Genomic DNA, 14,706 nt, shown 5'->3' with positions numbered 1-14,706 from the left:
TACATGAGCTCCTTTCAGAAATCTTTCATTGTCTTTGATTTTGGAAAGTTTGATTATGGCATGTCTTGGTGATTTTTTGGGGGGTGTCTTAGTCATCTAGTGCTGCTATATCAGAAATACTACAGGTGAATGGGTTTAACAAAGAAAAGTTTATTCTCTCATAGTCCAGTAGGCCAGAAGTCCTAATTCAGGTGCCAGCTCCAAGGGAAGGCTTCCTCTCTCTGTTGGCTGTGGAGGAAGCTCCTTGTCATCAGTCTTCCCTAGGTCTGGGAGCATTTCAGTGCAGGAACCTCAGGTTGAAAGGATGTGCTCTGCTCTTGGCACTGCTTTCTTGGTGGTATGAGGTTCCCAACTCTGCTTACTTTTCTTTTATCCCTTGAGAGATAAAGTTGGTGCAGGCCACACCCCAGGGAAACTCCCTTCGTATTGGATCAGGGATATGACCTGGTAAGGGTTTTACAATCCCACCCTAGTCCTCTTTAATATAAAATTACAATCACAAAATGGAGGACAACCACAGAATACTGGGAACCATGGCATAACCAAGTCAATACACACATTTTTTGGGGGACATAATTCAATCCATGACATTCCACCCTTTGGCCCCCCAAAAGCACATCTTGCAACACGCAAAACATATTCACCCCATCATATCATAGCAAAAGTCTTAACTCCAAGTCCAAATTACGAAAATTCCTTTTCATCTGTGGAATCTAGGATACAAGTTATCTGCTTCCAAAGGTACAATGGCAGAACAGGCACTAGCTGAACATTTCCATTACAAATGGGAGAAACTGGAGGAAAAGAAGGCATAAGAGGCACCAAGCAAGTCAGCAGAACACATTACATTAGCCCTCAAGGCTTTGAAAATAATCCTGTGTTCTCTGAGACCATTTTTTACATACTAGCCTTGCCCTCCAGACTCTAGCCAGACTCTAGGTATTGGCCATGCTCTTCAGATTCTGAGTGGAGGCCCCTCAGCCCTGCACTTCAGCTCTGCCTTTCAGGCCCACTGGGACAGCAACTCTGCTCCCTTGGCTTTAGGCACACAATTCTCCTAGTCCATCTGAGTGGCAACTCCACCCTTAAACACCAGGGGCCATAGTTACACCCTTTGAAACCCTTGATGTCGTGGCCATACCTTTTGAGACTGAGGCAGCTCAGCTTCTTGTGTTGTCTCTTCAGCTTCTGCTTCCTGGTTTCTTGGCCTCTTGGCTCCTCGGGCCTCACACCCACATCTGCCCTGTTGGGGCAAGTGTTCTAAAGCTCTGTAGTTCCAACGATAAGTGCCTGGAGGCACCCCACTCCACCAGGAAGCCTCCTGCACACAGGCACTCAGCTCTCTCACTCCATGAGTTGATTTCAGCTCTGTCTGGCACTGGTCTCCTTGTTCTGCTGCTACTGGTCCTCTGCTGCTGTTTCTCACTATCTGCGCCTTCTCTGGTGTCCCAAAGGTTCTGGTAAGATGCATTTTCATTCTCATTTGATTGTATGATTTTTTTTCTCTGTCCTTGATTTCTTATGTTACCCAGTAGTTTTTGAGCAAGGTGTTGTTCAGTTTCCATGTACTTGATTTTTTTTTCCTTGCTTTTTCTGTTATTGATTTCTACTTTTATGGCTTTGTGACAAGAAAAGATGCTTTGTAATATTTTGATGTTTTGGATTCTGTTAAGGCTTGCTTTGTGACCTAATAAATATGTGGTTTATTCTGGAGACAGTTTCATGTGCGTTGGAAAAGCAAGTATACTTGGCTACTGTTGAGTGGAGTGTTCTGAATATGCCTATGAGGTCAAATTGGTTGATTGTGACATTTAGATCTTCCTTGTCTTCATTGAGCTTCTTTCTAGACGTTCTGTCCTTCAGCTAAGGGGTGTGTTGAAGTCTCCTACTATTATTGTGGAGCTGTGCATTTGTCTTTTCAGTGCTGTTTTATGTATTTTGGAGTCCTGTCATTGGGTGTGTATATATTATGATTACGTCCTCCTGGTGTATTGACTCTTTTAGTCATTATACGGTGTCCTTTCTTATCCTTTGAGGTGGATTTTGCTTTAAAGTCTATTTTGTCAGAGATTAATATTGTCACTCCTGCTTTTTTTTGGTTGTTGTTTGCTTGATATATTTTTTCCATCCTTCGAGTTTGTTTGTCTGTGTCTTTGAGTCTAAGGTGTGTCTCTTATAGGCAACATATAGACGGATGTTTTTTTTTAAATTCATTCTGCCACTCTCTATTAGTGCATTCAGTCCATTTACATTCAGTGTAATTATTGATAGGTATGAGTTTAGTCCTGTCATTTTGATGTATTTTGTGTGTGTTGTTGACAGCTTCTTTGTTTCACTTAATTTTCTGTGCTGAATCATTTTTCTTTCTGTATTTTCATCTTTTTCATTATCGATGATTTTGTATTTGCTAAGTCTTTATGTTTTTCTTTTTTATTTTGATGAGTAAATTTGTTAGTTTCCTCTGTGGTTACCTTAAAATATAACTCTATTTTTCTAAGTTTAAACCAATCTTTTATTTCTTAATATCGCCTTAACTTCTTCTCCATATGAGAATTCTATAAGTACACTATTTACTCACTCTTTTTTGTTTCAGTGTTGTCATTGTTTACGTATTGATGTCTCTGTTTCCCTATTTGTGGTCTTTGAGCTTTGATTTATTTTTGTGACTTCCCTAACTGGGTTGATATCTGGTTGTTCTGTCCTGTGTTCTAGCCTTTCTTTAGCTGAAGGACTTCCTTTAATATTTCTTGTAATTTTGGTTTGGTTTTTAAAAATTCCCTTAACTTCTGTTTATCTGGAAATGCCCTAATTTCACCTTCGTATTTGAGAGACAGTTTTGATTAATATATAATTCTTGGCTGGCATTTTTTTTTCCTTCAAGGCTTTATGTATGTCAACCCATTGTCTTCTTGCCTGCATGGTTTCTGCTGTGTAGTCAGAGCTTAGCCTTACTGAGTCTCTTTGTAGGTGACTTTTTGTTTATCCCTAGCCGCTCTTAATATTCTCTTTTTACCTTTGATTTTTAGCAAGCTTGATTACATGTCTTGGTGACTTTAGGGATCTACCCTGTGTGGGTTTTGATGAGTTTCTTGGATTGATATCGTCTCATCTTTCATGATATCAGGGACATTTTCTGCCAGCAAATCTTCAACAATTCTCTCTGTATTTTCTGTTATCCATCCCCATTCTGGCACTCAGCACTCCAGTTACTAGTAGTTTATTCCTTTTGATAGTGTCCCACATAATTCTTAGTCTTTCTTCATTTTTTAAGATTCTTTTATCTGATTTTTCCTCAAATAAATCGGTGTCAAGTGCTTTATCTTTAAGCTCACTAATTCTGACTTCCATTGCCTCAGTTTTGCCCTATGACCTTTTATTGTTTTCTAATTCTGAAATATTATTGTTAACCTTTTGAATTTCTATTTGCTGTCTCCATATAGATTCTAGCAGCCTGTTTAATTGTTGTTCTGATCTTGTATTGCTCTCCTGAATTCCTCTATTACTTTGTCTTTGTGTTCCTTGACTTGGACTCAGTTTTGCCTGATCTGCTTCTGGATTTCTTGAATAGCTCTGTATATAAATTTTTTGAATTCTACCTCTCGTAATTCCAAGACCTTCTCCTCAAGAAGGTTTTTTGGTTCTTTATTTTGGTCGCTTCCTGGAGCTTTCTTATCTGGTTCTTTATATGATTTGATATTGAAGGTTGTCTCTGAGCCATCAATAAGTTATTACATTTATTTATTTTATGTTTGCTTAATGTGTCCTAGCTTTTTGTTTTGCTTTGTTTTGACATACCCAAATATGCTGGGCATGTGAACTACTTTGGTTTTTGGTGTCTTTGAAGCTTTCACGTCTTGTCACTAGGTGGTTAGCACTGTTACTAGGTGTGTGAGCCCAGGAATCTGGTTACTTTTGTTGTGTGAATTCACTCAGAAGTCCAGGTGGACGGTCACTGAACGTGTGGTGCAGACTCTCACCTACAGTCCTACATGGGCAGAGCTATGTAGGTGTGACTGGAGCAGGCACAAGTATCTGGCTGCAGTATGAGGCTATGTGCTGAGCAAGGTAGGAGGATGACAGCTATCCCTGAGAGCCTGGGTGGAAATTGTTTCCCTGTCCTCTAGAGCATGTAGTTCGGTGGATTTTGCAGCTGGACTTTGGGCACTCAGTGCTGTGTAACGACTGGGAGGCACCCTTATTCTTGGACCCCTGTTGTAGGTGGCGGGGTGAAACCACCAGTCCTCAGGTGCCTGATGTGAGTGGGTGAGGATGCTGTTTAATAGGCAGAGTGTTGTCAGATATCACGAATCTGCCACTCCCTCTTGGCTGCTGCAGTTGAAAATAGGCTTCAGGTATATACCCTGTTGTTTTGTGCTAATGAGCACCTGTGCAATTGTATTGGTCCACACAGGTCTATGCAGGGGTGAAGGATGTTCAAAGTTCATGGACCCATTACGCCTGTGCCTAAGCAAAGGGGCAGTCCCTGCCCTGAGTTTCAGGCTTAGGGAGCGTGGTGATTTTTTAAAACCTCAAAACTGGTTTGGGTACAGTTAGTCCTGAGTAATGGGCTTAGGGAAGTTAGCTTTATTTTTTTTTCCACTAAAGCCATGAAACTGGTTTTGGTGCAATAGCTCCTATTTCCATCTTAGGGGGGCTTGGCAATTGTTAAATAGTGCTGGACTGGTATCTGAGCAGAGCAGGGAAGGGTTAGTGAGGGGAAATTGGTACTTCTCTGTTATGAAAATCCCAAAGAGGGAGGGGTTATTCTGATCCCACGTGGTAGGTTAGATGCTTGGACTTAACTTTCCCAGGTCCAGTGCTCCTTCCCCCTGGCTATGGAGGCTTGTGCAGACTCTCTGTCGCCTGATCTTTCCCAGTGTGGTGAAATGCTCCCGAGTGCTACTGCTTGCCTCAGCCCACATGCATCAGCTGATCCAGCCCTCAGGGTGCCAGCTAGCTCAAGTTTGGCACTTCTTCATTGCTTCTGAACTGTCTCTTCCTCCCCATGCCACTCAGTCTGACTCCTCAACTTTGTCTTTGATGTCCAGGGCTCCTAGAATGTTATATATAATCAATTCAATTGTCTTTGTTGTAAGAGGAACCACAGGAAATGTCTGACTATTCTGCTATCTTGGCCCACCCCCCATAATGATTTTTTTTATTTCTATATATTTGCTTATTTCATGTGAGTGAGATCATGCAGTATTTGTCCTTTTGTGACTGACTTATTTTGCTTGTAAAACTAAATTTTGAAACAACTAAAGATGAATGTGTTTTATAACAACTCTTTGAAACTCCAATTCTATACAGTGGAAAAGAAACCCCAAACGACTGCAAACTTATCATTACTCAACTCCTTGCAATTAATATTGGATTTTCTTTTCAACACTATTTGAGCCAACTTCATTCTAATACAAAACTCTATTTTGTTTTTGTATTGAGACCTTGTGCTGGGCTCTTACCCACTTCGTGCTTTTTCTACTTTCCTGCTAGGTGATCAAAATAAATCTTTTCTACTTAGACCATTGCATGTATTTTTCTCCTTAAAATATATCAAAAATATTTTCTCAGACCTGTTTTTAGATCATTGCTACACTATCCAAATTGGTATCATTCCCTTGAAAGCAATAGCACTGTACTTTCTTGAGTAGAATGGCAACTAGAGATCTTTAGAGGATTTCCTTTGAGCCATGTTAGTGTCTGAATTCTGGCCCCTCAGCAAGTGCAGTAGAGTAAGACACTAAGACATCTATCTGTGTGAACTTTTTAAAGTATTATAAACATTCAGAAGAGTGACCTGGCAATCTACTTCTGAAAAAAGTGGCTAGTGAAAACTTTATGAATAGCAGCAAAATATTGTCTGATATAGTGCCAGAAGATGAGCCCCTCAGGTTGGAAGGCACTCAAAATATGACTAGGAAAGAGCTGCTTCCCCGAAGTAGAGTCAACCTTAATGACATGGATGGAGTAAACCTTTCAGGATCTTCATTTGCTGATGTGGTACAACCCAAAATGAGAAGGACCTGCAAACATCCATTAGTAACTGGATCATTGAATGTACGAAGTATGAATCATGGAAAATTGGAAAGCATCAAAAATGAAAAGGACTGCTTGAAGATTAATATCCTAGGTATTAGTGAGCTGAAATGGACTGGTATTGGCCATTCTTAATCAGACAATCATGTGGTCTACTACACAGGGAACGACAAACTGAAGAGGGTCTGTATCACATTCATTGTCAAAAAGAACATTTCATGATCTATTGTGAAGTACAGCGCAGCAAGTGGTAGGGTAATATCCATATGCCTACAAGGAAGAACAGTTAATAAGATTATTATTCAAATTTATGCACCACCATGAATGCCAAAGATGAAGAAATTGAAGACTTTTATGAACTGCTGCATTCTTAAATAGATTAAACATGCAATCAATATGTTTTGATGATTACTAGTGATGGAATGCAAAAGTTCAAAACAAAGAAGGATCAATAGTTGGAAAATACAACCTTCATGATAGAAATGATCCTGGACAATGCATGATAGAATTCTGCAAGACCAACTTATTCATTGGAATACCTTTTTTCAACAACACAAACTGACTATACCCGTGGGCCTCACGGGACAGAATACACATGAATCCAAGCAACTGCATCTGTGGAAGGAGACTATGGAGAAGCTCAATATCATCAGTCAGGACAAGGCCTGTGGCCGAATGCAGAACAGACTATCAATTGCTCATATGCAAGTTTAAGTTCAAGCTGAAAAAAAGTAAAACAAGACCACAAGAGCCAAAGTAAGACATTAAATATATCCTGTCTGAGTTTAAAGACCATGTGAATAATAGATTTGACCCACTGAACACTAGATGAAGGAGAAGATAGCATCAGGATAGGAGGAAGACTTATTAACAACCTGCGATATGCAGGTGACACTACCTTGCTTGTCAAATATAAAGATGATTTGAAGCCCTTACTGATATAGATCAAAGACTACAGTCTTCAGTATGGATTACAACTCAACATAAAGAAAATAAAATTCCTCACACCTGGACCAATAAGCTAAATCAAAAAAGTTGTGGGATGACATGAAGAATACCATACATGAAGAAATCAAAAGGTCCTTAAAAAGGCAGGGAAGAAAGAAGACTAAAATGACTGTCAAAAGAAACTCAGAAACTTGCTCTTGTGCACAGAGTAGCTGAAGTGAATAGATTAAGTAAAAGAGCTGAACAGAAGATTTCAAAGTGTGGATTGAGAAGACAAGATAAAGTATTATAATGAAATATGAAAAGACCTGGAGTTAGAAAATTCAAAAAGTGGAACACCCTTGGCATTTCTCAAGTTGAAAGAACTGAAGAAAAAAATTCAAGCCTTGGTTTGCAATATTGAAGAGTTTTATGGGCAAAAAATTGAACTACACAGGCAGCATCAAAAAAGATAAAGAGTCACTGTACTAAAAAGAATTGGCCAATGTTCAACCATCTCAAGAGGTAGCATATGATCAAAAAGCAATAGTACTGGAGTAAGAAGTCCAAGATGCACTGAAAGATTTGGCAGCAAACAAGGCAGCACGGATCGATGGAAAAGCAAATGAGCTGCTTCAACAAATGGATGCAATGCCGGAAGCACTGTCTTATCTAAGCCATGAAATTTGTAAGATAGCTACCTGGCCAACTCACTGGAAGAAATCCATATTTGTGCCCTTTCCAAAGAAATGTAATCCAACAGATTGCAGAAATTTGTTGAACAATACCATTAACATCACGTGAAAATAAATTTTGCTGAAGATAATTCAAAAGTGGCCACAACCATATATTGGAAAGGAACTACCAGAAATTCAAGCCAGATTCAGAAGAGTACGTGGAATGGGGGATATCACTGCTGACGTCAGATGGATCTTGGCTGAAAGCAAAGAATACCAGAAAGAGGTTTACCTGTGTTTTATCGACTATGCAAAGCATTTGACTGTGTGGATTATAACAAATTGTAGATAACATTGTGAAGAATGAGGATTCCAGAACATTTAAATGTGTTCATGAAGAACCTGTAATTAGACCAAGAGGCAGTCCTTCAAAGAGAAAAATGGGATATGGCATGGCTTAAAATTGGAAAAGGTGTGGGGTAGGGTTGTCTCCTTTCACATTCTTATTCAGTCCTTATGCTGAGCAAATAATACTAGAAGCTGGACTAGATGAAGGAGAAGATAGCATCAGGATGGGAGGAAGAATTATTAACAACCTGCGATATGCAGGTGACACTACCTTGCTTGTCAAATGTAAAGATGATTTGAAGCACTTACTGATATAGATCAAAGACTACAGTCTTCAGTATGGATTACACCTCAACATAAAGAAAACAAAATTCCTCACAACTGGACCAATGAGCAAAATCATGATAAATGGAGAAACGATTGAAGTTGCCAAGGATTTCATTTTACTTGGATCCACAATCAACACCCATGGAAGCTACAGTCAAAAAATCAAACTATGTATAACACTGGATGAATCTGCTGCAAAAAGAACTCTTTAAAATCTCAAAAAACAAAGACGTCATTTTGATGACTATGGTGTGTCTGACCCAAGACATTGTTCTTTTCAATAGTCTTATGCGCGTGTGAAAGCTAGAAAATGAAAAAAGAAGAATGAATGCATTTGAATTATGGTGTTGGTGAAGAATATGAAACATACCTTGGACTTTCAGAAGAAGGAACAAATCTTTCTTGGAGGAAGTACAACAAGAATGCTCCTTAGAACCAAGGATAGTGAGACTTAGTCTTATGTACTCTGGACATGTTATCAGGAGGGACCAATCCCTGGAGAGAAACATCCTGCTTGGCAGAGAGTCAGCTAAAAAGAGAAGACCCTCAATGAGTTGGATTGATACAGTGGCTCCAACAGTGGGCTCAACCGTATCTACTATTGTGAGGATGGCACAGGGGCAGGCAAAGTTTTTTTTTTTTAATTTACTTATTTTAATAATTTCTATTGAGCTTTAAGTGAACGTTTACAAACCAAGTCAGTCTATCACATATAAGCTTATATACACCTTGCTCCATACTCCTACTTACTCTCCCCCTAATGAGTCAGCCCGCTCCCTTCTTCCAGTCTCTCCTTTCATGACAACTTTGCCAGTTTCTAACCCTCTCTACCCTCCTATCTCCCCTCCAGACAGGAGATGCCAACACAGTCTCAAGTGTCCATCTGATACAAGTAGCTCACTCTTCGTCAGCATCTCTCTCCAACCCATTGTCCACTCCCTTCCATGTCTGATGAGTTGTCTTCGGGAATGGTTCCTGTCCTGGGCCAACAGAAGATTTGGGGACCATGACCTCCGGGATTCCTCTAGTCTCAGTCAGACCATTAAGCCTGGTCTTTTTATGAGAATTTGGGGTCTGCATCCCACTGATCTCCTGCTCCCTCAGGGGTTCTCTGTTGTGCTCCCTGTCAAGGCAGTCATCGGTTGTGGCCGGGCACCATCAAGCTCTTCTGGTCTCAGAATGATGTAAGTCTCTGGTTCATGTGGCCCTTTCTGTCTCTTGGGCTCATAGTTACTGTGTGACCTTGGTGTTCTTCATTCTCTTTTGATCCAGGTGGATTGAGACCAATTGATGCATCTTAGATGGCCGCTTGTTAGCATTTAAGACCCCAGACGCCTCATTTCAAAGTGGGATGCAGAATGTTTTCATAATAGAATTATTTCGCCAATTGACTTAGAAGTCTCCTTAAGCCACAGTCCCCAAACCCCCGCCCTTGGTCCGCTGAACTTTGAAGCATTCAGTTTATCCCGGAAACTTCTTTGCTTTTGGTCCAGTCCAGTTGAGCTGACCTTCCGTGTATTGAGTATTGTCCTTCCCTTCACCTAAAGTAGTTCTTATCTGCTAACTAAACAGTAAATAACCCTATCCCACCCTTCCTCCCTCCCCACATTGTAACCACAAAAGTATGTGTTCTTCTCAGTTTATACTATTTCTAGAGATCTTAAAATAGTGGTCTTATACAATATTTGTCCTTTTGCCTCCAACTAATGTCACTCAGCATAATGCCTTCCAGGTTCCTCCATGTTATGAAATGTTTCACAGATTCGTCACTGTTCTTTATTGATGTGTAGTATTCCATTGTGTGAATATACCACAATTTATTTAACCATTCATCTATTGATGGACACCTTGGTTACTTCTAGCTTTTTGCTATTGTAAACAGAGCTGTAATAAACATGGGTGTGCATATATCTGTTCATGTAAAGGCTCTTATTTCTCTAGGGTATATTCCGAGGAGTGGGATTTCTGGGTTGTATGGTAGTTCCATTTCTAACTTTTTAAGAAAAGGCCAGATAGATTTCCAAAGTAGTTGCACCATTTGACATTCCCACCAACAGTGTATAAGAGTTCCAATCTCTCTGCAGCCTCTCCAACATTTATTATTTTCTGTTTTTTGGATTAATGCCAGCCTTTATTTTTTTGTTGGAGTAAGATGGAATCTCATCGTAGTTTTAATTTGCATTTCTCTAACGGCTAATGATCGTGACCATTTTCTCATGTATCTGTTAGCTACCTGAATATCTTCTTTAGTGAAGTGCGTGTTCATATCCTTTGCCCACTTCTTGATTGGGTTGTTTGTCTTTTTGTGGTTGAGTTTTAACAGAATCATATAGATTTTAGAGATCATACTCTGGTTGGAGATGTCATAGCTGAAAATTCTTTCCCAGTCTGTAGGTGGTCTTTTTACTCTTTTGGTGAAGTCTTTAGATGAGCATAGGTGTTTGGTTTTTAGGAGCTCCCAGTTATCGGGTTTCTCTTCGTCATTTTTGGTAATGTTTTGTATTCTGTTTATGCCTTGCATTAGGGCTCCTAACGTTGTCCCTATTTTTTCTTTCATGATCTTTATCGTTTTAGTCTTTATGTTTAGGTCTTTGATCCACTTGGAGTTAGTTTTTGTGCATGGTGTGAGGTATGGGTCCTGTTTCATGTTTTTGCAAATGGATATCCAGTTATGCCAGCACCATTTGTTAAAAAGACTATCATTTCCCCAATTAACTGACACTGGGCTTTTGTCAAATCTCAGCTGCTCATACGTGGATGGATTTATATCTGGGTTCTCAATTCTGTACCATTGGTCTCTGTGCCTATTGTTGTACCAGTACCAGGCTGTTTTGACTACTGTGGCTGTATAATATGTTCTAAAATCAGGTAGAGTGAGGCCTCCCACTTTCTTCTTCTTTTTCAGTAATGCTTTACTTATCCGGGGCTTCTTTCCCTTCCATATGAAGCTGGTGATTCGTTTCTCCATCACATTAAAAAATGTCATTGGAATTTGGATCGGAAGTGCATTGTAAGTACAAATGGCTTTTGGTAGAATAGACATTTTTACTATGTTAAGTCTTCCTATCCATGAGCAAGGTATGTTTTTCCGCTTATGTAGGTCTTTTTTAGTTTCTTGCACTAGTACTTTGTAGTTTTCTTTGAATAGGTCTTTTACATCTTTGGTAAGATTTATTCCTAAGTATTTTATCTTCTTGGGGGCTACTGTGAATGGTATTGATTTGGTGATTTTGTCTTCGATGTTCTTTTTGTTGATGTAGAGGAATCCAAGTGATTTTTGTATGTTTATCTTATAACCTGAGACTCTGCCAATCTCTTCTATTAGTTTCAGTAGTTTTCTGGAGGATTCCTTCGGGTTTTCTGTGTATAAGATCATGTCATCTGCAAATAGAGATAATTTGACTTCCTCCTTGCCAATCCAGATGCCCTTTATTTCTTTGTCTAGCCTAATTGCTCTGGCTAGGACCTCTAGCACAATGTTGAATAAGAGCTGTGATAAAGTATATCCTTGTTTATCAATTTTGTTAATTTTTTCAAAGAACCAGCTTTTGGCTTTGTTAATTCTTCTGGTGCCTGATGGATACTTTCATTGCTAACTTTCTATTTGTGCAAGTTGTAGGGACAATTCTCTGATTTTGGCTCTTTTTTCTTTTTGTATGTGTGCATTTATCGATATAAATTGGCCTCTGAGCACTGCTTTTGCTGTGTCCCAGAGGTTTTGATAGGAAGTATTTTCATTCTCGTTGCATTCTATGAATTTCCTTATTCCCTCCTCAATGTCTTCTATAACCCAGTCTTTTTTCAGCAGGATATTGTTCAGTTTCCAAGTATTTGATTTCTTTTCCCTAATTTTTCTGTTATTGATTTCCACTTTTACGGCCTTGTGGTCTGAGAAGATGCTTTGTAATATTTCGATGTTTTGGGTTCTGCAAAGGTTTGTTTTATGACTTAATATGTGGTCTATTCTAGAGAATGTTCCATGTACGCTAGAAAAAAGTATACTTTGCAGCAGTTGGGTGGAGTGTTCTGTATAAGTCAATGAGGTCAAGTTGGTTGATTGTAGCAATTAGGTCTTCCGTGTCTCTATTGAGCTTCTTTCTGGAAGTCCTGTCCTTCTCCGAAAGTGGTGTGTTGAAGTCTCCTACTATAATTGTGGAGGTGTCTATCTCACTTTTCAGTTCTGTTAAAGTTTGTTTTATGTAACTTGCAGCCCTGTCATTGGGTGCATAAATATTTAATATGGTTATATCTTCCTTGTCAATTGTCCCTTTTATCATTATGTAGCATCCTTCTTTATCCTTTGTGGTGGATTTAACTTTGAAGTCTATTTTGTCAGAAATAAATATTGCTACTCCTGCTCTTTTTTGCTTGTTGTTTGCTTGATATATTTTTTTCCATCCTTTAAGTTTTAGTTTGTTTGTGTCTCTAAGTCTAAGGTGTGTCTCTTGTAGGCAGCATATAGACGGATCGTGTTTCTTTATCCAGTCTGAGACTCTCTGTCTCTTTATTGGTGCATGTAGTCCATTTACATTCAGCGTAATTATGGATAAGTATGTGTTTAGTGCTGTCATTTTGATGCCTTTTTATGTGTGCTGTTGACAATTTCATTTTTCCACTTACTTTTTTGTGCTGAGACGTTTTTCTTTGTAAATTGTATGCTCCTCATTTTCATAGAATTTGACTTTATGTTTCCTGAGTCGTTATGTTTTTCTTGGTTTTTATTTTGAGTTATGGAGTTGTTATACCTCTTTGTGGTTACCTTAATATTTACCCTTATTTTTCTAAGTAAAAACCTAACTTGTATTGTCCTGTATCGCCTTATTTCCCTCTCCATATGGCAGTTCTATGCCACCTGTATTTAGTCCCTCTTTTTGATTATTGTGATCTTTTACATATTGACTTCAATGCTTCCCTGTTTTGAGTGTTTTTTTCTTTTTAAAATTAATCTCAACTTGTTTTTGTGATTTCCCTATTTGAGTTGATATCAGGATGTTCTGTTCTGTGACCTTGTGTTGTGTTGGTATCTGGTATTATTGGTTTTCTGACCAAACAATTTCCTTTAGTATTTCTTGTAGCTTTGGTTTGGTTTTTGGAAATTCTTTAAGCTTGTGCTTATCTGTAAATGTTTTAATTTCGCCTTCATATTTTAGAGAGAGTTTTGCTTAATATATGATCCTATGCTGGCAGTTTTTCCCCTTCAGTGCTCTGTATATGTCATCCCATTGCCTTCTTGACTGCATGGTTTCTGCTGAGTAGTCTGAACTTATTCTTATTGATTCTCCTTTGTAGGAGACCTTTCTTTTATCCCTGGCTGCTTTTAAAATTTTCTCTTTATCTTTGCTTTTGGCAAGTTTGATGATAATATGTCTTGGTGATTTTCTTTTTGGATCAATCTTAAATGGGGTTCGATGAGCATCTTGGATAGATATCCTTTCATCTTTCATGATGTCAGGGAAGTTTTCTGCCAACAGATCTTCAACTATTCTCTCTGTATTTTCTGTTATCCCTCCTTGTTCTGGGACTCCAATCACACGCAAGTTATTCTTCTTCATAGAGTCCCACATGATTCTTAGGGTTTCTTCATTTTTTTTAATTCTTTTATCTGATTTATTTTTTCAGCTATATTGGTGTCAATTCCCTGGTCCTCCAGATCTCCCACTCTGCATTCCAATTACTCAAGTCTGCTCCTCTGACTTCCTATTGAGTTGTCTAATTCTGTAATTTTACTGTTAATCTTTTGGATTTCTGAATGCTGTCTTTCTATGGATTCTTGTAGCTTATTAATTTTTCCCCTATGTTCTTGAATAATCTTTTTGATTTCTTCAACTGCTTTATCAGCATGTTCCTTGGCTTTTTCTGTAGATTGCCTTGTTTCATTTTTGAGGTCATCCCTGATGTCTTGAAGCATTCTGTAAATTAGTTTTTTTATATTCTGCATCTGGCAATTCCAGGATTGTATCTTCATTTGGCAAAGATTTTGATTCTTTAGTTTGGGGAGTTGTAGAAGCAATCATGGCCTGCTTCTTTATGTGGTTTAGTAATGACTGCTGTCTCTGAGCCATCTCTAAGATATTGTAGTGATTTATGCTATATTTGCTCACTGAGTCTTATCTTGTTTTATTTTCTTTCAATATACATAGATGGGCTAGTAGACTGTGCTGTCTTTATTGTTGTAGCCCTTGAATCACTTTTGTCCTACTACCAGCTGGTTTGGGCTGTTACCAGATATATAAGCCTAAGAGTCCATTCACTATTCTTGAGTAGAATCTAATTTTGGGTCATCAAGTGTGTGGTGCAGACTGTCACCTATCCACCTAGAGAAGTAGTGGTGATAGTTTTGTGCACCAGATTCTAGTAGCAGCAGGGGTTCACACTCCGGGGGGGCAGGATG

This window comes from Loxodonta africana, chromosome X (genome assembly GCF_030014295.1).
Source record: "Loxodonta africana isolate mLoxAfr1 chromosome X, mLoxAfr1.hap2, whole genome shotgun sequence".
Classification (NCBI taxonomy): domain Eukaryota; kingdom Metazoa; phylum Chordata; class Mammalia; order Proboscidea; family Elephantidae; genus Loxodonta; species Loxodonta africana.
This window is presented reverse-complemented; position numbering follows the sequence as displayed.